At 44.5% G+C, this 18,058-nt stretch overlaps 1 pseudogene; it reads left to right on the top strand.

Annotated features, from left to right (window-relative positions):
• Positions 1 to 9,554: 9,554 nt before the first annotated feature.
• Positions 9,555 to 10,022, top strand: LOC110197903 (small ribosomal subunit protein eS24 pseudogene; annotated as a pseudogene).
• Positions 10,023 to 18,058: the final 8,036 nt, after the last annotated feature.

Below are 18,058 nucleotides of genomic sequence, written 5' to 3'. Positions count from 1 at the left end.
GCACAAACTGTCAGACATGGCAAGGAATTCTTGGGGGGAATGGAGTCAGAAACAGAAACAGTAATGGTCATTTATTACTGAGGATTTGTGTGTCTCATGACCATCTTATCCCCAACACTGTTCTTCATTTACCCAAATGCAATAGAATTTCATGGATGCACTGTTCTAGCAAACATTGGCGTTTAATAGAGGAGAAAGAGAAAAGACAGACAGGAGGTGAGAGTGATGAAAGCATGTGTGGCATAGAGTGCTGGACTGATCATAGACTTACCTTCTACAAGCTAAACGTTCCATTCAACAAAAACTGTGGCCCCAAGGCAAGGCAATTACCAGAAGACTTAATGGCAACAGATTAGAGAGCTTCTCTGAGCATGAACTAACTAATGAACTGGCACTGCTAACTTGGAGGGAAAGCTGAGCCAACACATGGTTGGCAACAGTGGAGCAGAACAGGTGTGGGCAGCTTTCAGAAATTTGGTATACAGCACTGCATTTGCTCATCTGGGTCAGAACATTTGCAAACATCAAAATAGGCTTGATGAAAATGATGGTGAAATTCAGAGGCTGCTAAAAGAAAAATGAGAACTCCATAGCAGGATAGTTCATCCCTCTCTAAGAAGGCAGCATTTATCCCCATCAAAAGCAAAGTGTGCAAATGAAGCGTAGAGAGATACATGATTCTTGGTTCAGTAAGAAGGCAGTAAAATTCAGTTTTACACTGATAGTAATAACCTAAAGCACTTTTATGATGCCCTGGAGGCTATTTATGGGCCAAAGACCTATGGTGCATCTCAGTGCTGATGGAACTACATTGATTAGTGATAAGGACATGAGCCTGGAAAGATGGGCTGAACACTTCCATAATGTTCTCAACAAACCATCGTCAAGCAGTGCTGAAGCCATTGACCCTATACAGCAGGTTGAAGTCAATCCCTTTCTAGCTGAACTTTCAACTGAAGAAGAGGTTTTGAATGCCATTAGGCTCCTCTCATGGGGCAAAGCATTCAGGGCCGATTCTATTCCAGTTGACATTTACGAGGCAGGGGGTCCACTGCTCGTACAAAAGCTGACTGAAATATTCCAGGTTATATGGCAAGAAGTCACTATCCCCTAGGAGTTTAAGGATGCCTCCAATATCCATCTCTATAAATGTAAAGGAAATAGGTTGTCCCACAGAGGGGTTTCTCTACTAGTCATTGCTGGAGAGATTCTTGCCAGAGTCTTCCTTAACAGGTTGATCTTTCATCTGGAAAATGGTCATTTACCTGTGTGGCTTCAGAAAGGGCCAAGGAAGAGTTGATACAGTGTTTGCTGCCTGCAAGTCCAGGAGAAATGCCAGGAGCAGAACAAAGGTCTGTATACAATGACTAAGGCTTTTGATACCTTCTGTCATGACGGCATGCTAAAAAACATGGGAGCAAGCACACAATCCTGCTTCACTCTGCTGGTGACTGAAAAAGTGTGAGAGCATCATCCTTTATCCAGAACCCACGCAAGCATGCCATCATGAAGCTGACATACAGTATTGATGAACTTCTCTGGGCAACCAAATTTTGCCATGATATTACAGAAGCCTTCATGATGTTTTCAGCCATGTTTTCAGACTCCTTCAAGGAGGATGAAAACGGCATCAGTGTCAGCTACTGCACTGATGGTAAATTATTTAATTTGGAAAGGGTAAGACTAAAGTGGAGGGAATGTTGGTGCACGATTTTTTGTTCACAGATGATTGTGCACTCAATGCAACCTCTGAACCTGAGATGCAACAAAATACGGATCAATTCTCTGCTGCTTGTGCTAATTTTGTTCATTTTTTTTTCAGGTGATTGGGGTTAAGTGACTTGTCCAAGGCCACATAGCTAGTAAGTGCCAAGTGTTTGGTCTGAGGCTGGATTTTAACTCAGGTCCTCCTGACTTCAGGGCCAGTGCTCTATCCACTGCATCACCTAGCTGCCCCTTGCTTGTGCTAATTTTGGCCTAGGTGCTCCACCAGCCAGCACCACACCAGCCATACATAGAACGGTTGATTGCAGCAAATAGAGAAATTTGAAATGCTGGAGGTAAGTTTGCTTACTTTAGCAGTATACTTTCCAGGGATATACACACAGATGATGAGGTTGATGCATGCATTGACGGAGCTAGCTAAGTGTTTGGAAGGTTCCGAATAAAAGTGTGGGAGACAAGATGTATTAGGCTGCCTAGCAAACTGAAGGTCTATAGAGCCATTATGCTGACCTCATTGACTGAAACCTGGACAGCCTACCAGCGCCACACCAGGGAATTGAATCGCTTCCATTTGAATTGTCTTAGGAAGATTCTGAAGATCACTTGGCACGAGAAAGTACCAGATACTGAGGTCCTTTCTCGAACTAAACTGCCAACCATTCAAACTCTGCTGTAGAGAGCACAACTCCACGAGCTGGCCATGTTGTTTGAATATCAAACGTACCAAATATTTGCTAACAAAACTATTTTATGGAGAACTCACATAGAGGTCAGAAGAAATGATAAAAGGACACTCTCGAGGTCTCTCTAAAGAACTTTGGAACCCATTGTGAGATGTGGGAGACACTGGCATGGGACCACCCAGCATGGTGTGCTCACATTAAAGAAGGTGCTGTGCTCCCTGGGTAAAGCAGAATTGAAGTAGCTCAAAAGACAAATGAAATGGGCAAACTTAGAGATATCTCTACTTCTCCCCTCCCAATGTTCATATGGACTATTTGTGCCCGACCTGCGGTAGAGCTTTCCAAGCTCACGTTGGGCTGATCAGCCAGTCAGACACACTGTACCTTGACTCCAACATAGTGATGTCATTTTGGGCCTCTTTGAGAATAAAGGACACCAACCACCACAGGCAGCAATAAAGGGACCAGTAGATAGGGAGATATTGGAGACTGGAGAGAGAATGAGAAGACAGTGGCAGCTGTGTGCTGGAGGAAATGGGGGTGGGATTGAAGGTACACATAGAAGGGTTGACCTTGGCAAGGAGAAACGCCACTTCATCTGAGATTGTGAGAGGAGACAGTGAGGGATGATGTTGGGGGATCTGAAATGGTAAGGGGAGAAGAGAAAGCTTGGGAGGTGAATGGCTTTGAAAAATCATTTCAGTGTAATATAATGTCCTTAGTTGGGGAAAGAGTGGTGTGAGCGGATTGAGGAGAGAAGAGAAAATTTGAAATAGTACCTCCTTTTGTGTCAGCTCAGTGGTACTGTGAATAGAATGCTAGGCCTGGAGTCAGGAAGACCTGAGTTCAAATCTGGCCTCAGACACTTAACCTCTGTCTACCTCATTTCTTAACCTCTGATGAAGGGACAATACTAATACCTTCCTCCTGGGTTGTAGTGAAGATCAAATGAAATAATATATGTAAAGATCTTGGCAAACTTTTAAGCACTATGTAAATGCTATTATTATAGAGCCTAGATATAGAGGTAGTTAGCTTTTCGGTTACAATCAATTAATCAACCAATAAGCATTTATTAAGTGCTTACTATATGCAAGAGACTGTACAAGGTTTAGGCCCTAAACTTTAGGGAATACATAACATACCACTGACTTACATTAAGCTGTGATGCACTGAATCCCCAACGTCTTTTTCACAGGAATACCTCCCCTGTCCGGTGCTCAGAAAGTTGATTTTTTGACTCAAGTGTGGTAATTTGTGAAATACATTTACCTTACACTTACCACTTAAATTTATATTTACTTTTATTAAATTTCCTTTTCTTAGATTTCACTCTATGTTCTAACCAGGCAAGGACGTGCCAGGCTGTTTTCAAGCCAATGGTTGTACCATTCCTTAGGTTCTTTTTTTTTTCTTTTTGGCTAGGCAATGGGGTTAAGTGACTTGCCCAGAGTCACACAGCTAGTAAGTGTTATGTATCTGAGGCCGGATTTGAACTCAGGTCCTCCTGACTCCAGAACTGGTGCTCTATCCACTATGCCACCTAGCTGCCCCTATTCAATACCCTTTCAAGAAACAATTTATTACATACTTGCCTAGTCTGCATATATTGGTGTTTTTTCTGCTTTCTTCCTTAATTTCTTCTCTAATTAAACCAATAATGCCTACTCCCTTTTGTTGTTCAATCATTTCAGTCATGTCTGACTCTTTGTGTTCCCATCTGGAGTTTTCTTGGCAAAGACACTGGAATGGCTCGCTATTTCCTTCTCAAGCTCATTTTACAGATGAGGAAACTGAGGCAAACAGGGTTAAGTGTCATGTCCAGGGTGATACAAATACTAAGTGTCTGAGGCCAGATTTGAACTTCGGAAGATGAGGCTTCCTGACTCCAGGCCAGGTATTCTATGCACTATGGCGCCACCTAGTGGCCCCACTGCATCTCCAACTACCTGTTTAACACTTTGAACTGGATGTTTTATAAGCACCTTAAACTCAACATAGCCCAAACTCATAGCCATTACTTACCTCCCTCAACCCTCCCTTCTTTCTTATTACTGTCAAATCCTCTGTCATTCAGGCTCACAACCTCAATATCATCCTCAACTCCCCACTCTTTTTAACCTTCCATATTCAATCAATAAGTTCTGTCGATTTTAATTTCATAACATCTCTTGTACACACCTGCTTCTGTCCTCTAACAGGCTGCCATCTTGGTACAGGTCCTCATTGCCTCTCACCTGGACTACTGCAATAGGCTGCTGTTGGGTCTGCCTGCCTCAAGTCCTCCCACTCCAATCCTTCCTCCATTCAGCCATTAATGTGATTATCCTACACTGTAGGTCTCACCATGTCACCCTGCCGCCCCTGCTACGCTCAATGGCTTCCTATCACCTCCAGGATCAAATCCCAAACCGCTGGGCTTTCAAAGTTCTTTATGAGCTGGCCCCTCCTACCTTTCCATTCTTCTGATACCTTACCCCACCACACACTCTATGATCCAGTGACCCTGGCCTATTTACTGTAGCTTGAACGAGAAACTCTATCTCCCAACTCCAGGCATTTTCTCTGGCTGTCCCCCAGGCCTGGAAAGCTTTCCCTCCTCATCTGCATGCCCTGACTTCCTTGGCTCCCTTCAAGTTCCAGCTAGAATCCCACCTTCCCAGAAAGTCTTTCCTGATCCCCCTTAATGCCTTCCATTGCCAATTTATCCTGTCCATATCCTATTAGGCTGGGAGCTCCTTGAAGGAGGGAATGGTTTTGCCTTCTTTTGCAACCTCAGCACTTAGCATTGGTGCCTGGGCTGTGTTGCTGCTGTTCAAGTCATTTTTTTCAGTCACGTCCAACTCTTTGTTTTTTGTTTTTGTTTTTTTTTGCCTTTTGGTGAGGAAATCGGGGTTAAATGACTTGCCCAGGGTCACACAGCTAGTAAGTGTCGTGTCTGAGGCTGGATTTGAACTCAGGTCCTCGTGTCTGACTCTTTGTAGCACTATTCGGGGTTTTCTTGGCAAAGATACTGGAATGGTTTGCCATTTCCTTCTCCAGCTCATTTTACTGATGAAGAATTGAGGCAAATAGGGTAAAGTGACTTGATCAGGGTCACACAGCTAGAAAGTGTCTGAGGCCAGATTTGAACTCAGGAAGATAAGTCTTCCTGACTCCAGGCCCAGTGTTCTATATACTGCACCACCCAGCTGGCCCAATAGGAGTTTAATAAATGCCTATTGACTTTCCTTGAAAAGCAGGATTCAAATCCAGTTCTTCCTCACTCCAAGGCCAGTCTTTTATCACCTGCATCATGGTACCTCTCTGCTTCTCCCTTCTTTTACTACCTGGGTGATTTTTGGGGGGATTCATTTCAACTGCTCTGGATCTCTTTTTTCTTCCTGTGGAAAACAAGGGAGTCAGAACAGATGAGTTTGAAAGTCCCTTCCAGTGCTAAGATTCTATGAAGTTGAGGAAGAGGGAGAGAAATTGGCCGACCTTTGGATCCGGCTGTGTGGCCTCATCACCACTAGGTGTCGCCCTGTCACCAGGCTGGAGGTGGGCAGCAGCGGCAGCTGGTGGAGTCCCTGTGGCCTGAGTCCATATCCTGCCAAAGAATCTTAGTAGCTGTGTGACTATGGGAGGTGGCAGAACTTGTCTGAGCCTCGGTTTCCTCCTCTGTCAAGTAATAGCACCTGCCTCCCAGGGCTGTTGTGAACATCACATGAGAAATGTACGCACAGGGCTTGCAAAGCTGAAAGCCCTACGTAAATACGAGACACTGTCATAACCCACCTGGGCTTTCTCATTCCACCCGGGCCTTTTTGCTTGGTGTTGTTCAGTTTTTTCCCAACTCTTCTTGACCACATTTGGAGTTTTCTTGGCAAAGATACTGGAGTGGTTGGCCATTTCCTTCTCCAGCTCATTTTACAGATGAGGAAACTGAGGCAAACAGGGCTAAGTGACTTGCCCAGGGTCACACAGCTGGCCAGTGTCTGAGACCTGATTTGAGGTCATGTTTTCCTGACCCCAGGCCCAGTGCTCTATCCACTGTGCCACCTAGCTGCCCCTACGATGTTTCTCATGGGCAAATCAGTGATAGGGAATATAATGCGGCTTGCTTACATCCCCAGTGGGTTCTTCTACTGCTCTTCAGACCCTCTGCTATAGTGATGCCTCTTCAATCCTGGTGTCCCATGATTTGAAATTACACAGTATCTCTGATAGGAGACACATAAGAATTTCACCTCATCCAGGTGGGCCCTCCCTCTGTCCAAAGTATTGGCAATCCATCTGTACCAATCCATCCTGTGGACTTCTTGTCTGTTCTCCCACAGATTAGGGCATCCACTGGGCTTCCTCAAGTCCCAGCTAAAACTCCTACCACCTACAGCAAACCTTTCTTGATCCCCCTTAATGCTAGCACCTTCCTTCTACTGATTATCTCCAATTAATCCCATAAATTGTTTGTCCATAGTTGTTTGCATGTTGCTTCCCCATGAGACTGTGAGCTCTTTGGGAGCAGGGATTATCTTCTGCCTTTTCTTGTATTCCCAGGCTTTAGCACAGTGCCTGGCACATAGCAGGTGAAAGCTGACTGACTAAGGCCTTCCTTCAGGTTTAAAAAATATTTATTCATAACAATGGTATTCACTTAAGCTGGGAGTCTACAGATATCCCTTCCATATCACTGGGGTTAGGCTCGTGGCGCCCCCATAATCTGGAAAATTGGTGTAAAATTTTTTGGCTCTCCTTCCTATCAGCCAAGAAGTCTGATTTTTTTTTCAGTAGTTTACAGCATCTTATTGTAAAATTTTGGTTAATTATGTGTAGGTCAATGTTCAGTAAAAATACTGTATTAAAAAGAACTTTTTCTGTGTTGTCTGCTAGCCTTTGCGTGTCATTTGCAGCTACCACGAAACTCTCTCCACATTTCCAATTAATTTCTTATGCAGACCCATGATATTTTAAAACCATGATGGGCAAAGTTGTGATGTGGAAGGGATAATTAGATTATCCTGTGCTCTCAATACAAGACTGGCTCATTCTGTTTTCTGATGACACGTTTAGACATCCTTTTTAAAACACAGCATGGAATAAGGGATAGTGCATTGGGCTCACTTCAAATCCTGCTTCTGATACTTAGTAGTTGTGTGACCTCACGGAAATCACTTCACATCTCCATGCCTCAGTTTCCTCACCTGTAAAATGGAGATAATAGTGCCAGCCACAATATTACTGTGAGGATCACACGAGGTGATGTCCGTAGAGAGCTTGGTGAAGTTTAAAGCACTACTTAAATGTCACTATTTTAATTTCCTTCTACATATTTCTGTTCTGATGCCTCATGGAAACATGAATGTGACCCTGGGTTCTCAAAGGATATGGCATCTGAGCACAAGCTTTGGCCGGTCCTCCCATGTTGGAAAAGCAACAGACTGAGTCTGCTTTCCTAGACCAGCCTCGTTAAACACAGAGAGACTCGTGTCCCAGTGATCTAACTCCTGATGCTTCCTTTGGTTGGGGAATCCAGGAAACGAAGATGACAAAATGGCCCTTGGTCCGGTGCCAGCCTCTTTTGCTCCTATAGTGATGGTGGCAGAGCTGCAGGAAAAGGGGCAGAGGGTGCAAAGACTCAGTCTCTAGGTTATCTGTAAACTTTACTAAGCTGTACTCTAAGTGGGATACTCTTATCCAATGGCCATGCACTTTCTACCAGAGGAATGTATCAGATCAACCTTGGAATCAAACCAGGAATCAGGAGAGAGATACAACTAGATGCCAGGATGACTCATGGCTTCTTCCTGGAAAGGAAAATAAAGGAGTGGGTGGGGTGGGTTTTGTCACAAACCCAAAGGCAAAAAAAAAAAACCCAAAAAAACCAAACCTCCATCAATGCATGGGATATTTGGTCACCTTACCTTGCATAAATATTTGCCAAAATACCGCTGTGGCCAGGTGGAGTGTTGATTGGGAGCTGCTTGCCGCGTGGTTACCTGAACAAACAAATAGACTTCTACCTCTCATGGCTGCTGACTTGTTTCCTTGTTATATCTGTCTCTCTTGAGTTCACCGGCAGTTTGGGGTATGAATACCGCAGAGATTACTAATACCAGCAGAAATGTTCCCTCTGATTGGCTCTCCATCACCATACCTGCCTGAGATGAGAAAATTCTCCTTTCCCTTTTAGGTTAATTTCTTCTCTCTCAACCTCATTCCTCACACTCTTGTTAAGTCATTTCAGTCCCGTCTAACTCTCTGTGATATCTTTTGGGGTTTTCTTGACAAAGATACTAGGGTGATTTACCATTTCCTTCTCCAGCTCATTTTACAGATGAGGAAACTGAGGCAAATGGGGCTAAGTGACTTGCCAAGTGTTGCACAGCTAGTAAATGTCTGGGGTCAGATTTGAACTCAGGTCCTCCTGATTCCAGGGCAGGTGCTCTAACCATTGCGCCACCTAATTGCCCTCACTGTCTTCACACTTAAGTCATGGGAATGATGATAACATTTTGAAATGAAACTTTAGCCTTTTAAAAAATTTTTATTTCATTTATTTATTTATTTATTTTAGGCAATTGGGGTTAAGTGACTTGCCCAGGGTCACACAGCTAGTAAGTGTCAAGTGTCTGGTTTGAGACCATTTAAGTAGCCTTTAAAGGAAGATGTGCACCCAGTCCCAGTGGCTCCAGCCAGTGGAGTTGAGCCTCTTCCCTCTTCTCTCTTATCCTCCCATCAAGAGAGGAAATGGGAAGTGAATGGGTCAGGAAATGGGAAATGAAAAGATGGCTTCCCCCCAATCCAGGAAGGCAGGAGGGAGGAGAGGTGCTGCAGCCTGGGCGTGGGTCACCTAGCTAGTCATCCCAGCCGCTGACCAATCTGAGCCTGTTTCCTCGTCTCTCTCTCCCCCTGCCTCCACACACCTTCCACCTTGCTGGGAACTCTCAGCCACCATTGCTGTTGCAAAGGCAGCAGCCAGTCTATCCTCCCTCTGGCCATCTCTTCAGTTGTCACTGGGCAGCTTCTCGGCACAGGGAAGTTCTGAAGTCTTGGGGGGCTCTGTGTAATACGTGCTGGTGGCAGACACTCTCAAACCCACTAAATCCCCCTGGTAACAATTCGAGGTATAAGAACTATAATACCACGGCCCTTTCCCTCTCCTGCTGCTCGAGGAGCCGGCTGCCACCATGAATGACACTGTAACGACCAGAACCAGGAAGTTTATGACAAACAGACTTCTTCAGCGTAAACAGATGGTTATAGATGTCCTTCATCCTGGAAAGGCCATGGTGCCCAAGACTGAAATTCAAGAAAAACTGGCCAAGATGTCCAAGACAACTCCAGACGTCATTTTTGTCTTTGGATTCAGAACCCACTTTGATGGTGGCAAAACAACAGGCTTTGGCATGATTCATAATTCCCTTGACTATGCAAAGAAAAATGAACCGAAGCACAGACTTGTGAGGCATGGCCTGTATGAGAAGAAAAAGACATCAAGAAAACAGCGAAAGGAACGTAAGAACAGAATGAAGAAAGTCAGGGGTACTGCAAAGGCAAATGTCGGTGCTGGCAAAAAGAAGGATTGAAAGGCACTATGGACGATGTTTATCCGTGAAGAAAATTTTTCTTCAGAGCATAAACTATGTAAAAACTTCAAAAAAAAAAAGAGAACTATAATACCATGTGAATAGTTGTGCCGTATAAACCATCACCTGTTGCAGAGAATGAAGAGGTAGAGACATTTTTACAAAGAACTAATAAATTAAATCATATGTGTGTATACATACAACACACACACACACATACTTTGATATTTGTGTGGCTAGGTGGTGCAGTGGATGGAGCACTGGACTTGGAATCAGGAATCACCTTGGAATCATCTTCCTGAGTTCAAATCTGGCCTCAGACACTTACTAGCTGTGTGATCCTGGGCAAATCCCTTAACTCTGTTTGCCTCAGTTTCCTCATCTATAAAATGGGCTGGAGGGGGCAACTGGGTGGCGTAGCGGATAGAGCACTGGCCCTGAAGTCAGGAGGACCTGACTTGGAATCATCTTCCTGAGTTCAAATCTGGCCTCAGACCAAACACTTGACACTTACTAGCTGTGTGACCCTGGGCAAGTCACTTAACCCCAATTGCCTAAAAAGTAAAATAAAATAAAATAAAATGGGCTGGAGAAGGAAATGGCAAATCACAAACCACTGCCAGTATATTTGCCAAGAAAACCCCAAATGGAGTCATGAAGAGTCAAACATGACCGAGCAGCAGCAGCAACACACTTCAGTGCAAAGTTGGGGATAAATGAGGGTGGTGAGAAGTATATTGTAAAATATGGGTCACGAATAAAGACTGAGAAAGGACCAAAAGTTATAGACTACTCAGAAAACTTGCACCTATATATCATGAATTTTTTTTGAGAAAAGAATTGATGGACATTGGATATGGTGAACAACGAATGTCAAGAAAAAGAAATCGATCGTATTTTGACATATTGGAAATGACTTGCTACTGACGGGGAATTATCCCTGAATTGGCTGATTATTTGAGTCATAGCACCAGCTTGTTAGAACAAAGTTCAAGATTGTTACAAAACTAGAAGGAAGGATAAAATTGAGAAAAAGCCATAGCAAGATTGAAAACTCAATCCTAACTTATTCAAACAAGATGATGCTGAAAATGGAAGGGATATGGAAGAAAGGAATAGATTGTGATAATTTCGTAGAGAAATTTATTCACTATAGATGAAATTCTTAGAACCAGGAGCCCCCAGAAGCCTAAAATGTACCTTTAGTCAGCAAAACCTCAATTTTTGCCAAGCAGAAAAAGATGGCAGCCGAAGGCAGCACTGGCTTTGAATATGAACTCATTTGTTAAGTGTTCTAGCAGATGGTGGAAGATTTTGAGCAGTCTGGCCTCATGCAACAGCAGGGAGCAGTGGAGGGCAGTACCAGTTTAAATAAAGCTTGGGGGAGAAACAGTCAACTTAACAAAGTCATCTCAAGGTCATTTAAAGATGAAAATGGGAAGTGTCTGGAAGATTTTTGAACAAAATCTCTCATCTTCCAAAACAGTGGAGCCTCTGTACTTGAAGTGAAACATTCCAGCCCTGGATGTGCTCCCAAAGGAGGCAGAAACGGAACCAGAGAGAACATAGAGCAGAAAAGCAGTCAGGTTAGAACAAGTACACAGGGGCAGCTAGGTAGTACAATGGAAAAAGCACTGGCTTTCGAGGCAGGAGGACCTGAGTTCAAATCTGACCTCAGAAACTTATTAGTTCTGTGACCTTGGACAAGTCACTTAACCCCAGTTGCCTTCCTCACCTCTGCCCCCCCAAAAGAACAAATACACACATAGAAATCAGAAATCAGTGCTGGAGGCAATATAATTATGAGGGTATTGAGGAATCAATTTAGGACCAATGTCAAGGTAATGAAGGGGTTCGCCAGGTAGAGTTAGGAAGAGCTGAGTCTGAATCCTGCCTCAGATACTTCTTAGCTGAGAGACCCTAGAGAAATCACTTAACCTCTGTCTGCCTTAGTTTCCTCATTTGTAAAATGGGAATAATCATAGCACCTACCTCCCAGGATTTTTGTGAGGAACAAATGAGGACGTATAAAACATTTTGTAAACCTCGTGAACCTTGAAATGCTATATAAACGCTAGCTGAAGGAGGAGAAGACAAAAAAGCTGTGGAAAGTATTTCAAGAAGTCGAATCGCTCTCACTTATTTGTACCTTCTGTTGAGTTTTGTTTCATCTTTCTGATGGTTCCTCCTATTGGTTTTAATTTTTACTTACAACTTCACTAATGTGAAAATATGTTTAATGGGTATGTAAATGTAAAGCCTATATCAGATTGTGCGCCGTCTTGGGGAGGGTGGGGGGGGAGGAAGGGGGAGAAAGTTTTCAACTCAAAAGCATATGGAAGTGATTGTTGATAAATCAAAATAAATTAATAAAAAAAAAAGAAAGTATTTCAAGGTGGAACAGTAGACATAGCGCCAGGTTTGGAGTCAGAAGACCTGAGTTCAAATCTTGTGCCAGACACTTACCAGCTGTGTGACTCTGAGCAAGTCCTTTAACCCTGTTTGCCTCAGTTTCTTCATCTGTAAAATGAGCTGGAGAAGGAAGCGGCAAACCACTGCAGTACCTCTGCCAAGGAAACCCCAAATGGGGTCAAGAAGAGTCAGATATGGCTGAAAAATGACTCAGCAGCAACAAACCACATTAATGCCTCCTTCCAAAGGTGGCCATGAGAACACCAACAGCTACTGTTCATGTGCCTATTTTCCCACCTATTTTATAATTTTAAAAAATATCTTAATAATTTATTTTTTTTATGCAAGCATTCAGTGCATCCTTGGTAACAGCGCTGGTAGGAAACAGGCCCCTTTTTGCAAGGGATAGTCCTCACCCGCCAAATCTTGAGCATCACACAATTACTAAAAGCTGTTGAGAACCCAAGATTCTACTGTGTTTGTTTGTTGGCTCTTCAAGAGCATTTGACTTGGTAGAGCCAACTACCCCCCTCAAAGGTCCTCTTCCATCTGTCTCCTGTGGAGCCACAGTCAGAACTCTGAGAATCTCCTGAATGGTACGCACGGATCTTGGACAGTGCAAATGGACCATGAGTTTGGTCAAAAATCAAATGAGAAGAGGAGAAGTAGGTTGGATTACCTTAGGAAAATTTCACAGCTCTTTTAATGACCCCACATTCCTCTTAGAAACCAAGGTCAATCTTTTGCATACCAATATTCTACTAACGTAGCCACTGGCTTGTCGGTCACGGGACACTGGTCTCTGAGGATTTACAAACGAGCGAGCGTTGCTGGTTGCTCACAGGGCAATGAAGAGACACGTGGTGGGCATGAGCAGGCTACAACATATAATGAACTAGGAACTTTGTAGAAAAAAGGAGCAAAGACTCATGATGGAAAATGCTATCCATGTCTAGAGAAAGAACCGTGGAGTCTGAATGCAGATCAAAGCATACTATTTGCTCTTTTTTGTTTTTTTGCTTTTTGTTTTTTTCTTTCTTGTGGTTTTTCCCTTTTGCTCTGATTCTTCTTTCACAACATGACTAATGTGAAAATGTGTTTAATATGATTGTACATGCATAGCCTATATCAGATCGCTTGCCGTCTTGAGGAGGGGGGAACAGAGGGAGGGGGGAAATTTAGAACTCAAAATCTTATAAAAGTGAATGTTGAAAACTAAAAATAAATAAATGAATTTTTTTAAAAAAAGAAAAGAGCCAAGAATCAGAGAAATACATTATTTTAAAAGGTTGGGCCGGTCGTGTGGCAGGAGTAATGTAATCAACGGACAGCCCGCATGTTCTGCTGATGTGTTTGTGATGATAGGGGCAGTCAAGGAGGGGCTCTTGCATGTTGGTTGGACTCCTGCTAAGGGACTTGTGGAAGGACACGGACAAAAGTCACCCAGGAGATGCAGGCATGGATGGGTTGCAATCTGCACCATTAGAAGGAATATCAGTCAGTAAGCAAACATTTATTAAGTACTTACTGTTTGCCAGGCACTGGAGATATAGAGAAAGGAGAAAACATGGTCCCTGCTTTCAAGGAGCATGTTTTAAGGGGGGATACAACATAGTAAATAAGTATATAGAATATGCAGAATAGATGAAAGCAATGAGAAAAGGGAGGGGACTAGAAGCTGGGGGATAGGAAAAGATCTGCTGAAGAAGGGGGGCTCTGAGTTGAGGCTTAGAGAAAGCCAGGAAATGTTGAAAACTAAACATTAATTAATTAATTTAAAAAAAAAAAAGAAAGCCAGGAAAACTAAATGGAGAAGGTGAGAGGTGCAGAGCATTTCAGCCATCAGGGACAGCCAAAGCAAAGGCAGGAAGATGGGAGATGGAGAGTCATGTTCTCTGCTACAGGTGGGGGTGGGGGAGAACTGATCTAGGGTTGGACCTCCAGTGGGTCCCTCTTTGGGGAGGAGTGAGGGAGGCATGACCTTGGAAGAGGGCCATTTCTACATTTGACTAGGAGGTGGATATAGAGGGGGAGGGGAGCAGGGAGACAAAGAGCCCTAGGCCTTCCCAGAGTCCAGCTGGGTGGAGCTGTTGACAAGCTGTCACCTAGTCCCTCCAGCTGCCAGCCAGAGCCAGAGAGGTGACCTTGGCAGGAGAGAGAGAGAAAAGAGAGAGAGAGAGAGAGAGAGAGAGAGAGAGAGAGAGAGAGAGAGAGAGAGAGAGGAGAGGGAGAGAGAGAGAGAGAGAGAGAGAGAGAGAAGAGAGAGAGAGAGAGAGAGAGAAGAGAGAGAGAGAAGGATGGGAGAGAGTAAGGAAAGGAAGGGAAGAGGAAGGAAAGAGAGGGAAAGAATGAGAGAGTCTGTAAGGAAGGTCAGAGAAAGATAAGCAAAGGAGAGGAGGGAAAGAAGGGAGACGTGAGCCTCACTGAGACAGTCAAGGTTTCCCATCCCATTCACCACTAGCTCCTCCCACTATCCCTGAGGGAGTGTAGAGCTAAGTGTGCAGGCACCAGAACGAGATTCTGGAGTGTGAGGAGAGACAGAACTAGTATCTGTGTCCAGCCTGGAGGTGGGGCAGATCTGGATGGACCCTGCCCTGCTGGTCCTGAGAGTGGTGGATGGAAGAGGTTGGGAGCCTCAGAGGACTGAGTTTCTGACACTCTGTGCTCCTAGAGGTGCCCCAAGGTCTGTGGAATCCCCCAAATGTAGTATCCCCATTTGCCCCTCTCAATTCCCATTCCTTTTACTATGCCTCTTTACAGAAACCTTGAGGAGAGGGAGGTGAGCCTGGGGTTTGGAGGACAGAGGGTGATAAGTGACCCAGAGAGGGGAAATGTGTGTGTAAATAGACCCTGGAACCCCTCCTTCTATTCCCCCATCCTCCTACTCTGGGCAGCTGAGCAGACTGGGCTGCAAATAGTCAGGGGAATGAATGAGTCAGTGAGGCTGGAAATAGCCCCTCCCCTGCCTCCCCAGACAATGGGGGAGGGAGAGGGACAGTGCCCCCAGCTGCCTGGGACCTAGAGGCTGGGAGCCAGAGAAACTTGTGCCCAGCTCCCTGTGCCAACGGACTCCGCAGTCAGGGAGGGAGGGGACCACTGAGCTAGGAGGAAGCTGGGTAGAGCAGTGAGCCCTGGCTTATAACTGTGATTTTGCTACTACTTTTTTTTTTTAAATAAAGGATCCCTTTCCCTTTCTCCACCCCTACCCCCCAACTCACCAAGTCAATTATCAGTCAAGTGTTTACCCAACTTCCAGAGGTGGGAGGTCACTTTTTATGGGCCACCAAGCCAGACCACAGGGCCCTGCCCAGGAGAGCCAATGCCAAGATTGAAGTCTGAGCCCCCTGGCACCTGTCCTGTAGACATGGAGTGAGTCATAGTCCAGCACTTCTCCCCCCTCCCCCCGCTTCCCTTCAGCCATGAAACTCTTTCCATACCACTATCTTTCCCATTTGCCGTTCTGCAGATAGGAAGGCTGAAACACACTCTCCCCAACAAGGGACCAGATAACCCAAGGTCTTGGGGGTCCTATGAAAGTCAGCCAACTTGGCTTTCCAACCCTAGTCCCCGTCTAGGGGCAAGAGGGTCATGGGTTTTATTAGTGGCTCCTATAGTATCTATCTGCGTGTATATACACTGGTACATCAAGGATCTGTGATTTCATGTGGTGTAGGAATTCTCCTGCTTAGGGCTGACTCGGGTCCAGAGGGGTTAAACTGACTCACTCCTGGTCACGTAGCTGGTAAGAGTCACAGACTATTTGAGCTCAGGTCTTCAGGTTTCCAAATTCAGTGGAGCTCACCGGCCATTTTCTCTTTCATCTTCCCTTCTCAGTTTAAAACTGTTCCGATTAGATTTTTTGATCGGGGTGGGGGAGTGGGGGAGTTGAGGGGAGACAAAAAACCCAACAACAACCCAATCTAATTGTTTTGATTAGAGCTGTAAGACTCTAGGCAAATACATTCTTACTGTGACCCTGGTTAGGCAGACTCCATCCCTGGTGAGGAGCTTGTCCTTCCTGGATTTCAAGCCCTTGTCCAAATATCTGAATCTCCTCCTCATACAACCTCCTCTTAACTATTCGCTTCTCAAATCCTCCTTTCTCTTTGAAATTTCTCGTCTTCGATGAGCAGCAGAAACGAAAATAGCACCTTTGTCTTTAAGGTTCTCAGTTTCTTGCCCAAAATTTATTAATTTTTATCAATACTGAGACTTCCGTTGTGACTGTCTCTACCCACTTTAAACTACTCCTTTTCCCATGGACAGGAATGGGACTGGGATAAAAGAAGCCTTCGATTGATGTGGACTGGGAGTGGATAGAGGTTCTAAGTATTAAAGTTACCAGAAGAAAAAGAGGTGAATTGGTAAGAGGGAAGATAATTAGGGAAAGACAATGTTTGTTTTTGTTCAGTCCTTTTAGTCACGTCTGACTCTTCATGACCCCATTTGGGGTTTTCTCAGCAAAGATACTGGGGTGATTTGCCATTTCCTTCTCCAGCTCATTTTACAGATGAGGAAACTGAGGCAAACAGGATTAAGTGACTTGCCCAGGATCATACAGCTAGTGTCTGAAGCTGGATTTGAACTCAGGTCTTCCTAACTCCAGGCCTAGCACTCTAGGCACTATGGCACCACCTAGCTGCCCTTAAGAAGGTATCTCTGACTCCAGTTTACCAAATCAACCTTATCTCATATTATTCCCTTTTGTATGCTCCATCTGTCCCACTCTACTCCATCCTTCTCTGGAGTCTTTTTTCCCCATCTGGAATCTTAATGTCTTTTCTCATACTATCCTTCATTCCCCAATATGGAAGAGTTTCCATCTGGGACCCCTACCATGTCCAGCTGCTAGAGTTCTTCCCTCCGTTCAAGCCCTCTGTCAGCTGCCACCACCTCCATGAACCCTTCTCTGTCCACCCCTCACACTCTTCTTCAGTGTGTGATTGGACGATTCACTCACCTCTTGGAACGTTTTTCTCATCTGTAAAATGGGTAGCAAAGTGCTTGCCCTTTCCCACCTCGATGCTGTTATAAGGAAAGTGCTTAGCAAACCTATAAGACTTTAAGATTCTGCTATTTCCTCTGCTCAGGTACTCGACACTGAAGTAGATCTTGACTCTAATGGTCTCAGAGAGTGGCTGTGGCCCCAAAGCTCATTACCCTGCAACCAGCCTAGTGGTACACTCAAAACAGCCAGGCTGGTCCTCAAGCAGCTACCCGGCCTGTGGATAGAGCCAAAGACCTGCAATCAGGAAGACTGAGTTCAAATTCAGCCTCAGGCATGGACTAGCTGAGTGATTCTGGACAAGTCACTTTAGCTCCTGTTGGCCTCAGATATTTTGATCTATAAAATGGGGATAATAATAGCATCTACCTCCTGTTCTGAGGATCCAATGAGATAACATTTGTAAAGTGCTTTGCAAACCTCGAAGCACTATAGAAATTCAAATTCTTAGACACAGACCATTGCTAGAAGGAAGCTCATGAGACTGGTCACTCCCTTGGCACGGCTTTTGAGAACAAAGAGTCACATCCCGGCCAAGTAGGCATCAGAAGAAGACGTCAAAGGAGGCACACCTCAAAGTATTCTAGAAAAGTAGAGTGTGTGTGTGTGTGTGTGTGTGTGTGTGTGTGTGTGTGTGTGTGTTGTTTGTTTTTTAAGCTGAAAGA

The sequence above is a fragment of the Phascolarctos cinereus genome, unplaced genomic scaffold, assembly GCF_003287225.1.
Source record: "Phascolarctos cinereus isolate Bilbo 61053 unplaced genomic scaffold, phaCin_HiC Scaffold_726;HRSCAF=1367, whole genome shotgun sequence".
Lineage (NCBI taxonomy): Eukaryota > Metazoa > Chordata > Mammalia > Diprotodontia > Phascolarctidae > Phascolarctos > Phascolarctos cinereus.
This window is presented reverse-complemented; position numbering and strand designations above follow the sequence as displayed.